The 15,148-nt window shown below is 38.4% G+C and overlaps 1 protein-coding gene across 13 annotated transcripts in view; it reads left to right on the forward strand.

Annotated features, from left to right (window-relative positions):
- The window catches only part of LOC125087259 (zinc finger protein 624), a 51,616-nt gene that overhangs the window by 13,830 nt on the left and 22,638 nt on the right, over positions 1-15,148 (forward strand). The gene's annotated exons all lie outside the window — the stretch shown is intronic.

Genomic DNA, 15,148 nt, shown 5'->3' on the forward strand with positions numbered 1-15,148 from the left:
TTGCCTTTGGTGATGTTCCTAGGAAGATGTTGCTGCGGCTGAGGTCGAAGAGGTTGCTGCCTGTGTTCTCCTCGAGGATTTTGATGGATTCCTTTCTCACATTGAGATCCTTCATCCATTTTGAGTCTATTTTCGTGTGTGGTGTAAGAAATGATCCAATTTCATTTTTCTGCATGTGGCTGTCCAATTTTCCCAACACCAATTTATTGAAGAGGCTGTCTTTGTTCCAGTGGACATTCTTTCCTGCTTTGTCGAAGATGAGTTGACCATAGAGTTGAGGGTCCATTTCTGGGCTCTCTATTCTGTTCCATTGATCTATGTGTCTGTTTTTGTGCCAGTACCATGCTGTCTTGATGATGACAGCTTTGTAATAGAGCTTGAAGTCCGGAATTGTGATGCCACCAACTTTGGCTTTCTTTTTCAATATTCTTTTGGCTATTCGAGGTCTTTTCTGGTTCCATATAAATTTTAGGATAATTTGTTCCATTTCTTTGAAAAAAATGGATGTTACTTTGATAGGAATTGCATTAAATGTGTAGATTGCTTTAGGTAGCATAGACAATTTCACAATATTTATTCTTCCAATCCAGGAGCATGGAACATTTTTCCATTTCTTTGTGTCTTCCTCAATTTCTTTCATGAGTACTTTATAGTTTTCTGTGTATAGATTCTTAGTCTCTTTGGTTAGGTTTATTCCTAGGTATCTTAAAGTTTTGGGTGCAATTGTAAATGGGATGGACTCCTTAATTTCTCTTTGTTCTGTCTTGTTGTTGGTGTAGAGAAATGCAACTGATTTCTGTGCATTGATTTTATATCCTGACACTTCACTGAATTCCTGTACAAGTTCTAGCAGTTTTGGAGTGGAGTCTTTTGGGTTTTCCACATAGAGTATCATATCATCTGCGAAGAGTGATAGTTTGACTTCTTCTTTGCCGATTTGGATGCCTTTAATTTCCTTTTGTTGTCTGATTGCTGAGGCTAGGACTTCTAGTACTATGTTGAATAGCAGTGGTGATAACGGACATCCCTGCCGTGTACCTGACCCTAGCGGAAAAGCTTTCAGTTTTTCTCCATTGAGAATGATATTTGCGGTGGGTTTTTCATAGATGGCTTTGATAATATTGAGGTATGTGCCGTCTATCCCTACACTTTGAAGAGTTTTGATCAGGAAGGGATGCTGTACTTTGTCAAATGCTTTTTCAGCATCTATGGAGAGTACATATGGTTCTTGTTCTTTCTTTATTAATGTGTTGTATCACATGATTGATTTGCGATGTTGAACCAACCTTGCAGCCCTGGAATAAATCCCACTTGGTCGTGGTGAATAATCCTTTTAATGAACTGTTGAATCCTATTGGCTAGTATTTGGGCGAGAATTTTTGCATCTGTGTTCATCAAGGATATTGGTCTGTAGTTCTCTTTTTTGTTGGGATCCTTGTCTGGTGTTGGGATCAAGGTGATGCTGGCCTCATAAAATGAGTTTGGAAGTTTTCCTTCTATTGCTATTTTTTGGAACAGTTTCAGGAGAATAGGAATTAGTTCTTCTTTAAATGTTTGGTAGATTCCCCCGGGAAGCCGTCTGGCCCTGGGCTTTTGTTTGTTTTGGAGATTTTTGATGACTGTTTTCAATCTCCTTACTGCTTATGGGTCTGTTGAGGCTTTCTATTTCTTCCTGGTTCAGTTGTGGTAGTTTATATGTCTCTAGGAATGCATCCATTTCTTCCAGATTGTCAAATTTGTTGGCGTAGAGTTGCTCATAGTATGTTCTTATAATTGTCTGTATTTCTTTGGTGTTCGTTGTGATCTCTCCTCTTTCATTCATGATTTTATTGATTTGGGTCCTTCTCTTTTCTTTGATAAGTCTGGCCAGGGGTTTATCAATCTTATTAATTCTTTCAAAGAACAGCTCCTAGTTTCGTTGATTTGTTCTATTGTTTTTTTGTTTGTTTGTTTCTATTTCATTGATTTCTGCTCTGATCTTTATGATTTCTCTTCTCCTGCTGGGTTTAGGGTTTCTTTCTTGTTCTTTCTCCAGCTCCTTTAGGTGTAGGGTTAGGTTGTGTACCTGAGACCTTTCTTGTTTCTTGAGAAAGGCTTGTACCGCTATATATTTTCCTCTCAGGACTGCCTTTGTTGTGTCCCACAGATTCTGAACCGTTGTGTTTTCATTATCAGTTGTTTCCATAAATTTTTTCAATTCTTCTTTAATTTCCTGGTGGACCCATGCATTCTTTAGAAGGATGCTGTTTAGTCTCCATGTATTTGGGTTCTTTCCAATTTCCTCTTGTGATTGAGTTTCTAGCTTTAGAGCATTGTGGTCTGAAAATATGCAGGGAATGATCCCAATCTTTTGATGCCAGTTGAGACTTGATTAGGACCAAGAATGTGATCTATTCTGGAGAATGTTCCATGTGCACTAGAGAAGAATGTGTATTCTGTTGCTTTGGGATGAAATGTTCTGAATATATCTGTGATGTCCATCTGGTCCAGTGTGTCATTTAAGGCCTTGATTTCCTTGTTGATCTTTGCTTGGATGATCTGTCCATTTCAGTGAGGGGAGTGTTAAAATCCCCTACTATTATTGTATTCTTGTCGATGTGTTTCTTTGATTTTGTTATTAATTGGTTTATATAGTTGGCTGCTCCCACGTTAGGGGCATAGATATTTAAAATTGTTAGATCTTCTTGTTGGACAGTTCCTTTGAGTATGATATAGTGTCCTTCCTCATCTCTTATTATAGTCTTTGGCTTAAAATCTAATTGATCTGATATAAGGATTGCCACTCCTGCTTTCTTCTGATGTCCATTAGCATGGTAAATTCTTTTCCACCCCCTCACTTTAAACCTGGAGGTGTCTTCGGGGTTTAAGATGAGTTTCTTGTAGGCAACATATAGATGGGTTTTGTTTTTTTATCCATTCTGATACCCTGTGTCTTTTGATTGGGGCATTTAGCCCATTCACATTCAGGGTAAGTATTGAGAGATATGAATTTAGTGCCATCGTATTGCCTGTAAGGAGACTGTTATTGTTTATTGTCTCTGTTTCTTTCTGATCTACTACTTTTAGGGTCTCTCTTTGCTTAGAGGACCCCTTTCAATATTTCCTGTAGAGCTGGTTTGGTATTTGCAAATTCTTTCAGTTTTTGTTTGTCCTGGAAGCTTTTAATCTCTCCTTCTATTTTCAATGATAGCCTAGCTGGATATAGTATTCTTGGCTGCGTGTTTTTCTCATTTAGAACTCTGAATATATCATGCCAGCTCTTTCTGGCCTGCCAGGTCTCTGTGGATAAGTCTGCTGCCAATCTAATATTTTTACCATTGTACGTTACAGACTTCTTTTCCCGGGCTGCTTTCAGGATCTTTTCTTTGTCACTAAGACTTGTCAATTTGACTATTAGGTGACGGGGTGTGGACCTATTCTTATTGATTTTGAGGGGGGTTCTCTGAACCTCCTGAATTTTGATGCTTGTTCCCTTTGCCATATTGGGGAAATTCTCTCCAATAATTCTCTCCAGTATACCTTCTGCTCCCCTCTCTGTTTCCTCTTCTTCTGGAATCCCAATTATTCTAATGTTGTTTCGTCTTATGGTGTCCACTTATCTCTCGAATTCTTCCCTCGTGGTCCGTAGCTGTTTGTCCCTCTTTTGCTCAGCTTCTTTATTCTCTGTCATTTGGTCTTCTATATCGCTAATTCTTTCTTCTGCCTCATTTATCCTGGCAGTGAGAGCCTCCATTTTTTATTGCACCTCATGAATAGCTTTTTTGATTTCAACTTGGTTAGATTTTAGTTCTTTTATTTCTCCAGAAAGGGCTTTTATATCTCCCGAGAGGGTTGCTTTAATATCTTCCATGCCTTTTTCAATCCCGGCTAGAACCTTGAGAATCATCATTCTGAACTCTATATCTGACATATTACCAATGTCTGTATTGATTAGGTCCCTAGCCTTTGGTACTGCCTCTTGTTCTTTTTTTTGTTGTGAATTTTCCACCTTGTCATTTTGTCCAGATAAGAGTTTATGAAGGAGCAAGTAAAACACTAAAAGGGTGGCAACAACCCCAGGAAAATATGCTTTAGCCAAATCAGAAGAGATCCCAAATTGTGAGGGGGGAGAAAGGGGATAAAAAGGGGTTCAAAAAGAAAAAAAAAAAAAAAACTATTTTAAAAAAGAAAGCCAATAAAGAAAAAATATAAAAAGAGGAAAAAATAATATATATATTAGATAAACTATTTAAAAAACGTTTAAAAAAGAAAACGGTAAAAGTTTAAAAAATTTAGCAGAAGAAGAGAAAAAGAAAAAAAAATTGAAAAAGAAAAAAAAAATTAAATTAACTGCAAGGCTAAAAAATCATGGGGAGAAAGCCATGAGTTCCGTGCTTTGCTTTCTTCTCCTCTGGAATTCCGCCGCTCTCCTTGGTATTGAAACTACACTCCTTGGTAGGTGAACTTGGTCCTGGCTGGGTTTCTCGTTGATCTTCTGGGGGAGGGGCCTGTTGTAGTGATTCTCAAGCGTCTTTGCCCCAGGCGGAGTTGCACTGCCCTTACCCGGGGCCAGGCTGAGTAATCCGCTCGGGTTCGCTTTCGGGAGCTTTTGTTCCCTGAGCGCTTTCAGTAGAGTCCGGAGGACGGGAATGAAGATGGCGGCCTCCCGGTCTCCGGCCCGGAGGAGCTGAGAGCCCGGGGCCCCACTCCTCAGTGCGCCCTCAGAGAACAGCGCCCAATGACTCCCGTCACCCTGGCCTCCGGCCGCGCTCCGAGCTGACCGAGCCTGCGACCGTTCAAGGCAACCCCGAGCTGAGAGTCACTCCTCGGCTCTGTCTCTGCAGCCGGCTTCCCCGTTCTAATACCGGTAAGCTCTGCGACACTCAGACACCCCCGATCCTTCTGCACCCTGCAGGACCTGAGGCCGCGCTGACCCCGCCTGGGCTTCACCCCAGTTAAGCCTCTGGAGCGATGTCCCTCAGCGGAACAGACTTTTAAAAGTCCTGATTTTGCTCCGTTGCTCCGCCCGCTCGCCGGGAGCCTGCCCCTCCCCCTGCGGTCTATCTTCCTGTCGCTTTGGATTCACTTCTCCACCAGTCCTACCTCTCAGATAGTGGTTGATTTTCTGTTTCTAGAATTGCTGTTCTTCTTCTCTTCAATCTCCCGTTGGATTTGTAGGTGTTTGCAATCTTTAGATAAGCTATTTAGCTGATCTCCCGCTACCCGAAGTAGTCTCAGCTGCTACTTCTCCGCCATCTTGACTCCTCCCTGACAGCTGTATTTTCTCATCATGGTTTTGATTTGCATTTCTTTGGTAATTAATGATGTTAAGCATCCTTTCATGTGTCTGTTGGCCGTCTATATGTATGTTCTCTCAGGAAAAATATCTGTTCAGGTCCCCTGCCCAATTTTAATTGGGTTACTTGGGGATTTGTTGAGTTGTATGCATTTTTTGCATTTTGGATATTAACCCCTTATCAGATACATCATTTGCAAATAACTTCTTCCATTTTTGTGTTGGTGGTTTCTTCCGCTGTGCAAAAGCTTTTAAGTTTGATATAGTCCCAGTTGTTTACTTTGCTTTTGTTTCCCTTGCCTGAGGAGACAGATCCAGGAAACTGTTGCTAAGGCCAGTGTCCAAGAGTTTACTGTCCTTGTTTTCTTTTAGGTGTTTTATGGTTTCAGGTCCTTAATTCTTTGTTAGTTTATTTTTGTGTGAGGTTTAAGAAGGTGGTCCAGTTTCATTCTTTTACATGTAGCTGTCATGTTTTCCCAACACCCATTTGTTGAAGAGACTGTCTTTTTCCCATTTATATTCTTACTTCCTCTCTTATAGATAATTATGGTTTAAAAAGAGAGTATGTTGATGTTAAGGTCCTTTTTTTTCCCAGAATTATGTTTTAAGTTTCTAAAATTACACTTTGGAATTTGGTTTTATTCCAAGAATATTTTATGTGAAATGGGCTTTTCTTTTTGTTTCTGTGACAAGATATATTCTGAGACTCTTACACATAATTTTTATATAGTCTTTTTGAAATTTAATACTGGGCCAATCCTTCTTAAATTTTTCCTTTAACTTATGACAGTTTAGACTTAAAATTTTTTAAGGTGAAAATATTAATAGTTTCAGACTTTGAACCATAAACTGTCGGAAAATACCATTATTTTTGACCTGGTCAATAATTCATGTGGTTTATTTTTGTTCTGACGGGGAGTCCTTGGGACAAGGTTAATTCTGTCTGGCTCTTTCTTCCTTTCTTTTCTTTCTTTTTTTTTTTTTTATTTGACGGACAGAGATCACAAGTAGGCAGAAAGTCAGGCAGACAGAGGAAGGAAAGCAGGCTCCCTGCTGGGCAGAGAGCCCAATGTGGGGCTCGATCCCAGGACCCTGGAATCATGACCTGAGCCGAAAGCAGAGGCTTTAACCCACTGAGCCATCCAAACGGCCCCCTGTCTGGCTCTTTCTTAAATTCTGCATCCTGTTTATAAGTACTGAGCTTAGTTTTGTTTAATATTTTTTTTTTAAGTAGGCTCCACGCCTACCATGGAGCCCAATTTGGGGCTTGAACTTAAAACCCTGAGATCAAAAGTTAGACATTTGACTGAGCCACCCAGGTACCCCTAGTTTTAATTTTAATTTGAGTAGAACCAGTATTTCAGTGATACTTTTTAACATTTCTATAGCTCCAAAAAAGGCAGATAGACTTTTCTTAGGGCTTGTGTTGAAAGTGTTGATCAATTTGGGAAACATTCCTGTGTTAATACTACATTCTAGTAAGAAGAATATGGAATGTCCTCTCATTTAAGTGACCTTCAGTCTCTTAGTGATATTTTGTCATTTTTAATGTATGAGTCTTGCACATCTTTTGTTAAATTCATTCCTATGTGTTTTATTCTTTTTGTTCTTTTAAATGGATTTTTTTTCTTAATTTCTTTCTTTCTTTTTTAACATTTTTTTTAAGATTTTTTTTTATTTTTATTTTTTTTTATTTGACAGACAGATCACAAGTAGGCCGAGAGGCAGGCAGAGAGAGACAGGAGGAGGCAGGCTCCCCGCTAAGCAGAGAGCCTGATGCGGAACTCGATCCCAGGACCCTGAGATCATGACCTGAGCCGAAGGCAGAGGCTTTAACCACTGAGCCACCCAGGCGCCCTCTTAATTTCTTTTTTTTTTTTTAAAGATTTTATTTATTTATTTGACAGAGAGATCACAAGCAGGCAGAGAGGCAGGCAGAGAGAGAGGAGGAAGCAGGCTCCCTGCTGAGCAGAGAGCCCGATGCGGGGCTCGATCCCAGGACCCTGAGATCATGACCTGAGCCGAAGGCAGCTGCTTAACCAACTGAGCCACCCAGGCGTCCCTCTTAATTTCTTATTTGAAATGTTCAATGGTATAGAAACAGTTGACTTATGTATATTGACCTCGTGTCTTGAACCTTGCTGAACTAGTTTTTTTCATTGTAAAAGGGTTTTTGTTTGTATGTTCATGTGCTTGAGTGTGGACTCCTTAGGGTTTTCTGTATGCAGGATAATATAATCTGTAAGTAGAGATTATGTCATTTCCAAATAGAAATTTACTTTTTCCTTTTGAATCTGGATACCTTCTATTTCTTTTTCTTCTCTACTTTTTCTTGCTAAAACTTAAAGTACAGTGTGGAATAGAAGTGAGGAGAGAGGACATCTTTGTGAGATTTGTAATCCCAGGGGGAACGCATATGGCCATTCACCATTAAGTATGATGTTAGATTCGTGCTTTCATAGATGGTCTTTATTGCATTGATGAAGCTTGCTTCTATTTCTGGTTTGTTGGGTTTTGTCACATAAGTTTTTGAGTCTGTTAAGATAATTGTGTGGGTTTTGTTTTTTATTCTGCTAATATGATGTGTTATGTTGGTTGATTTTAAGATATTAAGTGATTTTTGTATTCCTGGGGTAAATCGCATTTGGCTGTGGCATTTATTGTGTTTTCTTTGTTGCAGGATTCAAACTGAATCAGACTGAATTAATTCTGCCTGGTTCTTCCTTAAATTTTACATCTGTCTTGTTTTATTAACACTGACCTCATAGAATGAGTTGAGGATTATTTCCTTCAGTTTTTTGGAAGAGTTAGTGTAAGATTGGTATTAATTCTTCTTGAAATGTTTGTTGGAATTCAGGGAAGCCACTTGAACCTGGGCTTTTATTGTGGGAAGTTTAATTATTATAGACCTATTCGTATTTTTTCTATGTCATCTTGAGTCAGTTCTGGTAGTTTGTGTCTTTCTAGGAATCTGCCCATATTACCTAGGTTTTCTAATTTGTTGGCATAGAGTTGTTCCTAGTACTCTCTTATAATCCTTTTTATTTCTGTAAGGTCAGTAATAGTGTCTCCTTTCTCATTCCTGATTTTAGCAGTTCGAGTCTTCTCTCTTTGTCTAGCTATAGATTTGTAATCTTTTCAAAGAACCAACTTCTGTATTTGTTGATTTTCTCTCTCTTTTTTTATTCTCTATCTTGTTTATCTCCATTTTAATATTCATTATTTTCTTCTGCTTTAAAAAAAATTAGTTCCTTTTCTAGTTCTTCCTTTTCTAGTTCCTTAAGGTATAAATTTATTTTGTATTACATTTTAATTTTAATCCCAGTATAGTTATATACAGTGTTGTATTAGTTTCAGGTGTACAATATAGTAATTTAGCAGTTCTGTACATTACTCAGTGTTTATCCTGATAAGTATACTCTTAATCCCCATCACTGATTTCCTTCATCTCCCCACCCAGCTCAACCCTGGTAACCATCAGTTTGTTCTCTATAGTTAATTATCTGTTTCTTGGTTTGTCTCTCTCTCTTTTTTTTCCTTTAATTATTTGTTTTGTTTCTTAAATTCCACATATGAATGAAATCATATGATATTTGTCCTTCTCTGACTTATTTTGCTTAGGATTATACTCTCTAGATCCATCTATGTTGTAAGTGGTAAGGTATCATTTTTCGTGGATGAATAATATTCCATTATGTATACACACATGTATATCACATCTTCTTTATCCATTCATCTATCGATGGACAACTTGGGTTGCTTCCATAATTTGTCTATTGTAAATAATGCTGCAGTAATCATAGGGTTTCATATATCTTTCCAAATTAGTATTTTCATATTTTTAGATAAATAACCAGAAATACAATTCCTGGATCATAGGGTAGTTCTATTTTTAACTTTTTGAGGAAGCTCGATACTGTTTTCCACAGTGGTTGCACCAGGATGCATTCCCACCAACAGTGCATGAGTGTTCCTTTTCTTCACAAGTTCACCAACAGTTCTTTTTGGATTTTTTTTTTTAAAGATTTTATTTTTTTATTTGAGAGAGAGACAGTGAGAGAGAGCATGAGCGAGGAGAAGGTCAGAGGGAGAAGCAGACTCCCCATGGAGCCGGGAGCCCGATGCGGGACTCGATCCCGGAACCCCGGGATCATGACCCGAGCCGAAAACAGTCGTCCAACCAACTGAGCCACCCAGGCGTCCCAGTTCTTTTTGGATTTTTGATTTTAGCTGTTCTAACAGGTGTGAGGTGGTATCTCATTTTAGTTTTGATTTGCGTTTCCCTAATGAGTGATGTTGAGCATCTTTTTATGTGTCTTTTGGCCAAATGTCTTCTTTAGAGAAATGTCTGTTAAAGTCTTCTTGTCCATTTTTTTTTTAAAAGATTTTATTTACTTATTTATTTATTTTAAAGGATTTTATTTATTTATTTATTTATTTTAAAAGATTTTATTTATTTATTTATTTATTTATCACAGGTAGGCAGAGAGGCATAAGAGTGAGAAGTGGGGAAGCAGGCTCTCTGCCGAACAGAGAGCCTGATGTGGGGCTCGATCCCAGGATCCTGGGATCATGACCTGAGCCAAAGGCAGAGGCTTTAACCTACTGAGCCACCCAGGCGCCCCTCTTGTCCATTTTTTGACTGGATTATTTGTGTTTTTGTTGAGTTGTATCAGTTCTTTATATATTTTGAATACTAGTGCTTTATCAGATATGTCATTTGCAAATATCTTCTCCCATTCAATACATTGTTTTTGGATTGTTTGTTCTTTCCTTCTCTGTGCAGAAGCTTTTTGTTTTGGTGTAGTCCTAGTAGTTTATTTTTGCTTTTCTTTCCCTTGCCTCAGGAGACATATCTTAAAATTTGGTATGGCTGTTGTCAGAGAAAGGACCACCTGTGTGGTCTTCTAGGATTTTTATGGTTTCAGGTCTCACATTTAGGCCTTTAATACATTTTGAGTTTATTTTTTCTGTATGGTGTAGGAAAGTCATCCAGTTTCATTCATTTGCAGGTAGCTGTCCAGTTTTCCCAACCCCCTTTGCTGAGGACACTGTCTTTTTTCCATTGTATATTCTTTCTTCTTTTGTCGAAGATTAGTTGACCATGTAATTATGGTTTTATATCTAGGTTTTGTATTCTGTTCCGTTGATCCATGTGTCTATATTTGTGCTAGTCCTATACTGCTTTGGTTACTACAGCTTTGTAACATAACTTGAAGTCTGGAATTGTGATACCTTGTTTCTCTTTTCTTTTTCAAGATTTCTTTGGCTATTTGGGTTTTTTTGTGGTTCCATAAAAATTTTAGAATTGTTTGTTCTAGTTCTGTTAAAAATGCTGTTGGTATTTTGATAGGGGTTGCATTTAATCTGTACATTGCTTTGGGTAATATAGACATTTTAACAATGTTTGTTCTTACAATCCATGAACATGGAATATCTTTCTATTTCTTTGTTTTGTCTTCAGTTTCTTTCATCAGCATTTTAGAGTACAGGTCTGCATAGTACCTAGTTCCATAAGGTATGAGTTTAGAGTGTTGATTTGATATCTTTCTTTTTTTAATGTAGGCATTCACAGCTATACATTTCCAACTATGCACTTCTTTCACTGTCTCCCACAAGTTTTGATAGAAAGTAATTCATTTTCATTTTTCTCAAAGTATTTTCTAAATTCCCTTGTGATTTTTTCTTTGACTCATTAGTTTTTTAAGAGTTATTTAATTCTGGGGCGCCTGGGTGGCTCAGTGGGTTGAGCCTCTGCCTTCGGCTCAGGTCATGATCTCAGGGTCTTGGGATTGAGCCCTGCATCGGGCTCTGCTCAGTGGGGAGCCTGCTTCCCCCTCTCTCTCTGCCTGCCTCTCTGCCTACTTGTGATCTCTCTCTCTCTGTCAAATAAGTAAATGGAATCTTTAAAGAAAAAAAAAGTTATCTAATTTACATGTTTTTGAATTTTCTAGTTTTTTTTCTTGTTGATTTATAGTTTCATTTCATTGTAATCAGAAGTGATACTTTGTACGATTTCAGTCTTTTAAAATTTTGAGAGTTGCTTTGTGTCCTAACATATGGTCAGTCTTATAGAATATTCCACGTACACTTGAGAAGAATATATGTTCTGCTATAATTGGATGCCTCCGTGTTCTACAGATGTCTGTTCAAGTCATCTGTTTCCTTGTTGATCTTGTGCCTTGTACTGTTACTGAAAATGGGACATTGAAGTCTATTGTTGGATTATGTCTTTGTTTCTTCAATTCTATGAATTTTGTTTCTTGTTTTTTGAGATTCCTTTAAGGGAATAAATGTTTAAATTTTTTATGTCTTACTAATAAATTAACCAGTTTATCATTACAAAATACCTTTCTTTGCTTCTAATAACAACTTTTTTAAAGATTTTATTTATTGGGCGCCTGGGTGGCTCAGTGGGTTAGGCCGCTGCCTTCGGCTCAGGTCATGATCTCAGGGTCCTGGGATCGAGGCCCGCATCGGGCTCTCTGCTCAGCGGGGAGCCTGCTTCCCTCTCTCTCTCTCTCTCTGCCTGCCTCTCCATCTACTTGTGATCTCTCTCTGTCAAATAAATAAATAAAATTTTAAAAAAAAAAAGATTTTATTTATTTATTTGACAGAGAGAGAGAGATTGCAAGTAGGCAGAGAGGCAGGCGGAGTGGGGGTAAGTAGACTCCCCGCTGAGCAGAGAGCAGGATGTGGGGCTCTATACCAGGACCCTGAGACCATGACCTGAGCCAAAGACAGAGGCTTAACCCATTGAGCCACCCAGGTGCCCCACAGATAAATAAATCTTTGAAAAATAAAAAATAACAGAAAATAAGAAATGAAAAATTTACAAATGAAAATATGTTTATATTGTTGTCTGTAGAGTTATGTTTACCGGTGTTTATTATTTCTTTATGTGGATTTGTGTTACTGTCTTGTGTCATTTTACTTGAAATGAATTTAGTGCAGGCCAGTTGTGTTAGCAGTGAATTCTCTCATTTTTTATATATCATTTTTGAAGGATAATTTTGCTGGCTGTAGAGTTCTTTGTTGACTTTTTTTCTTCCAGCATTCTGAATGTTGTAACACAGCCTTCTACTTTCACTGATTTCTGGTTAGAAATCAACTGACATCTCTACTGAAGATCCCTTGCACATGAGGAGTCTCTTCTGTTTTGCTTCTTTCAAGATTCTCTCCTTATCTTTTCATTAGTTTGAATATGACATATGTAGGCATGGGTCTCTGATTTTTTTTTTTAAAGACATCTATTTATTTATTTGACAGAGAGAGAGATCACAAGTAGGCAGAGAGGCAGGCAGCAAGAGAGGAGGAAGCAGGCTCCCCGTCGAGCAGAGAGCCCGATGCGGGGCTGGATCCCAGGACCCTGAGACCATGACCTGAGCCGAAGGCAGGGGCTTTAACCCACTGAGCCACCCAGGTGCCCCTGGGTTTCTGATTTTATCCTACTTAGTGTTCATTGAGCTTCTTGTATGTGCCTGCTTCCCCCTCTCTCCCTGCCTGCCTCCTTTTCTATTTCTGATCTCTGTCTGTCAAATAAATAAATAAAATCTTAAAAAAAAAATTCTCTGTCTTTTCATCAGTTTGACTATCACATATGTAGGCTTGGGTCTCTGATTTTATCCTACTTAGTGTTCTTTGAGCTTCTTGTATGTGCAGATTAATGTTCACCAAATTTGGGGAATTTTTTTTTTTTTTACCACAAGAGAGAGAGTATGAGAGGGGGACAGAGGGAGAGGGAGAAGCAGGCTCCCCACTGAGCAGGAAGCCCAATGCAGGGCTCTATCCCAGGACCCTGGGATCACAATCTGAGCAGAAGGCAGATGCTCAACCGACTGAGCCATCCGGGTGCCCCAACCATTATTTATTTGAATATTTTTTCTGCCTCTTTTCCCCCTCTCCTTCAGGGACTCCCATCATGCATACATTGGTATGCTCATTGTTACACAAGTCTCTGAAGTTCTGTTCACTTTTTTCATTCTTTTTTGCTCTGTTTTCAGTCTAAATAATATCATTTTATCTTCCAAGTTACCAATTCTCTCTCTCTCTCTCTCTTTTCTTTGCCTGCTTATTTTAGTCTGTTTGAGCTTCTACAGACAAAAGACTGGGTGGCTTATAGAGAATGGAATTATTCATCACAGTTCTGAAGGCTGGATGTCTGATATCAGTGTGCCAGCATGTTCAGATGAAGGCTCTCTTCTGGGTCACAGACTTCTCACTGTACTCTCACGTGGCAGAAGGAGCTAGGGATCTATCTGGAGCTACTTTACTAAGGCATTACTTCCATTCATGAGGGTTCCACCTTCATGACTTAAGTATCTCCCAAAGGCCAGACTTCCTAATGTCATCACACTGGGCATTATGATCTTGACACATGAAAGTGGGGACAGAGAAGGAGACACAAACATTCACACTCTACTGCTGCTCAAATTGCTCCTTCCTTTCAGGGAAACTCTCTAGTGAAATTTTTATTTCAGTTTCTATATTTTTCAACTACAGAATTTCTATTTCATGAGGTACCATTTTCATAATTTTTTTAAAAGATTATATTTATTTATTTGACAGAGATCACAGGTAGGCAGAGAGGCAAGCAGAGAGAGAGGAGGAAGCAGGCTCCCTGCTGAGCAGAGGGCCTGATGCAGGGCTCGATCCCAGGACCCTGGGATCATGACCTGAGCTGAAGGCAGAGGCTTTAACCCACTGAGCCACCCAGGCGCCCCTGGAATCATGAATTTAAATGTGGTTTTGAAACCCATTGTATTTATTATCCTCACTGATGTTCAAATTATCCCATTATTATTAAGTAGTGGGAGCCTCTTCAAGTTTCTCCTGAATCTTAGATATGCTCTTAGTAGTCTTTGATAGCTGCCTTGCCTTTGGTATCACAGAATGTTCCAGGCCTTTGTTCCTTTTAGTGATAAGTAATACTTAGGCCACATTCTAGCTTGCATCATGTTACCTTATTAGTTATTGTTTTTATTTTTAGGCCTTTTCCATGAATGAAACTAGGAAATATATTTTATTTTCTTCCTTAAAACTAAAATAAGTCATGAGTTTATACTGATACTTCCAATTCAAATTTGGATCTATGGAGTTACTGCATCATCTCACCAATATCACATTCTATCTTCTTTCTGTCATGCCAAATTTGGTTCTCAGTGGTGTCAATATACCAATTTGCTTTAGCAAACACTATGTACACAGCAGTTACAAAATAGCATTTTCTTCACTACCACCAACAGTATGATTATTTATTGAAAACATAGTTATTGCTTTTTGCTGTTCTTTTTCTTCTTGAGGTGTATTTCACAAAGGATATACAGAAAATTGTTTTAAAGTCACTTAAAATATTTCGTCTTTGATGAAATATTGTCTGTGCTTCAAACTGGTTTCATTTTCCTTTTAATTTTGTGGGATGACTAAAATTTTAATTTTTTTCATAATATGTTTACATGATCTACAAAACAAGAAATATTCAAAAGAGTCTAGCTTCTAATCCCAGTCCTCTGCACTCTCTCTATTCCCTTCTTCTAACAGGTAACCACTAAAAAAATTTTAAGGCTCATTCTTCCATTTTTTAATACAAGCACATATGTAATTCGTATCCTGACCAAAGAAGTTCTCCAGGGTGCCCATGATTTCTTATCTTTTCTTGCTCAAAACAGAGCTTACAATAAACTGTAACTACAATCTGAATGATAAACTGTATGTATTTTTAAGTCATATTCTGTAGATTTGGAACTAAGGAAGAGCAGATAGTATAGATAAGTCAGGATTTTGACGGAGAAAGGATGATTTGGGTAGAAACTACTAGCTGTTATCCGATGTTAGGACTTTCTAGGGAAGGAGGAAACCATGCTGTTGACTCCA

This window comes from Lutra lutra, chromosome 16, assembly GCF_902655055.1.
Source record: "Lutra lutra chromosome 16, mLutLut1.2, whole genome shotgun sequence".
NCBI lineage: Eukaryota > Metazoa > Chordata > Mammalia > Carnivora > Mustelidae > Lutra > Lutra lutra.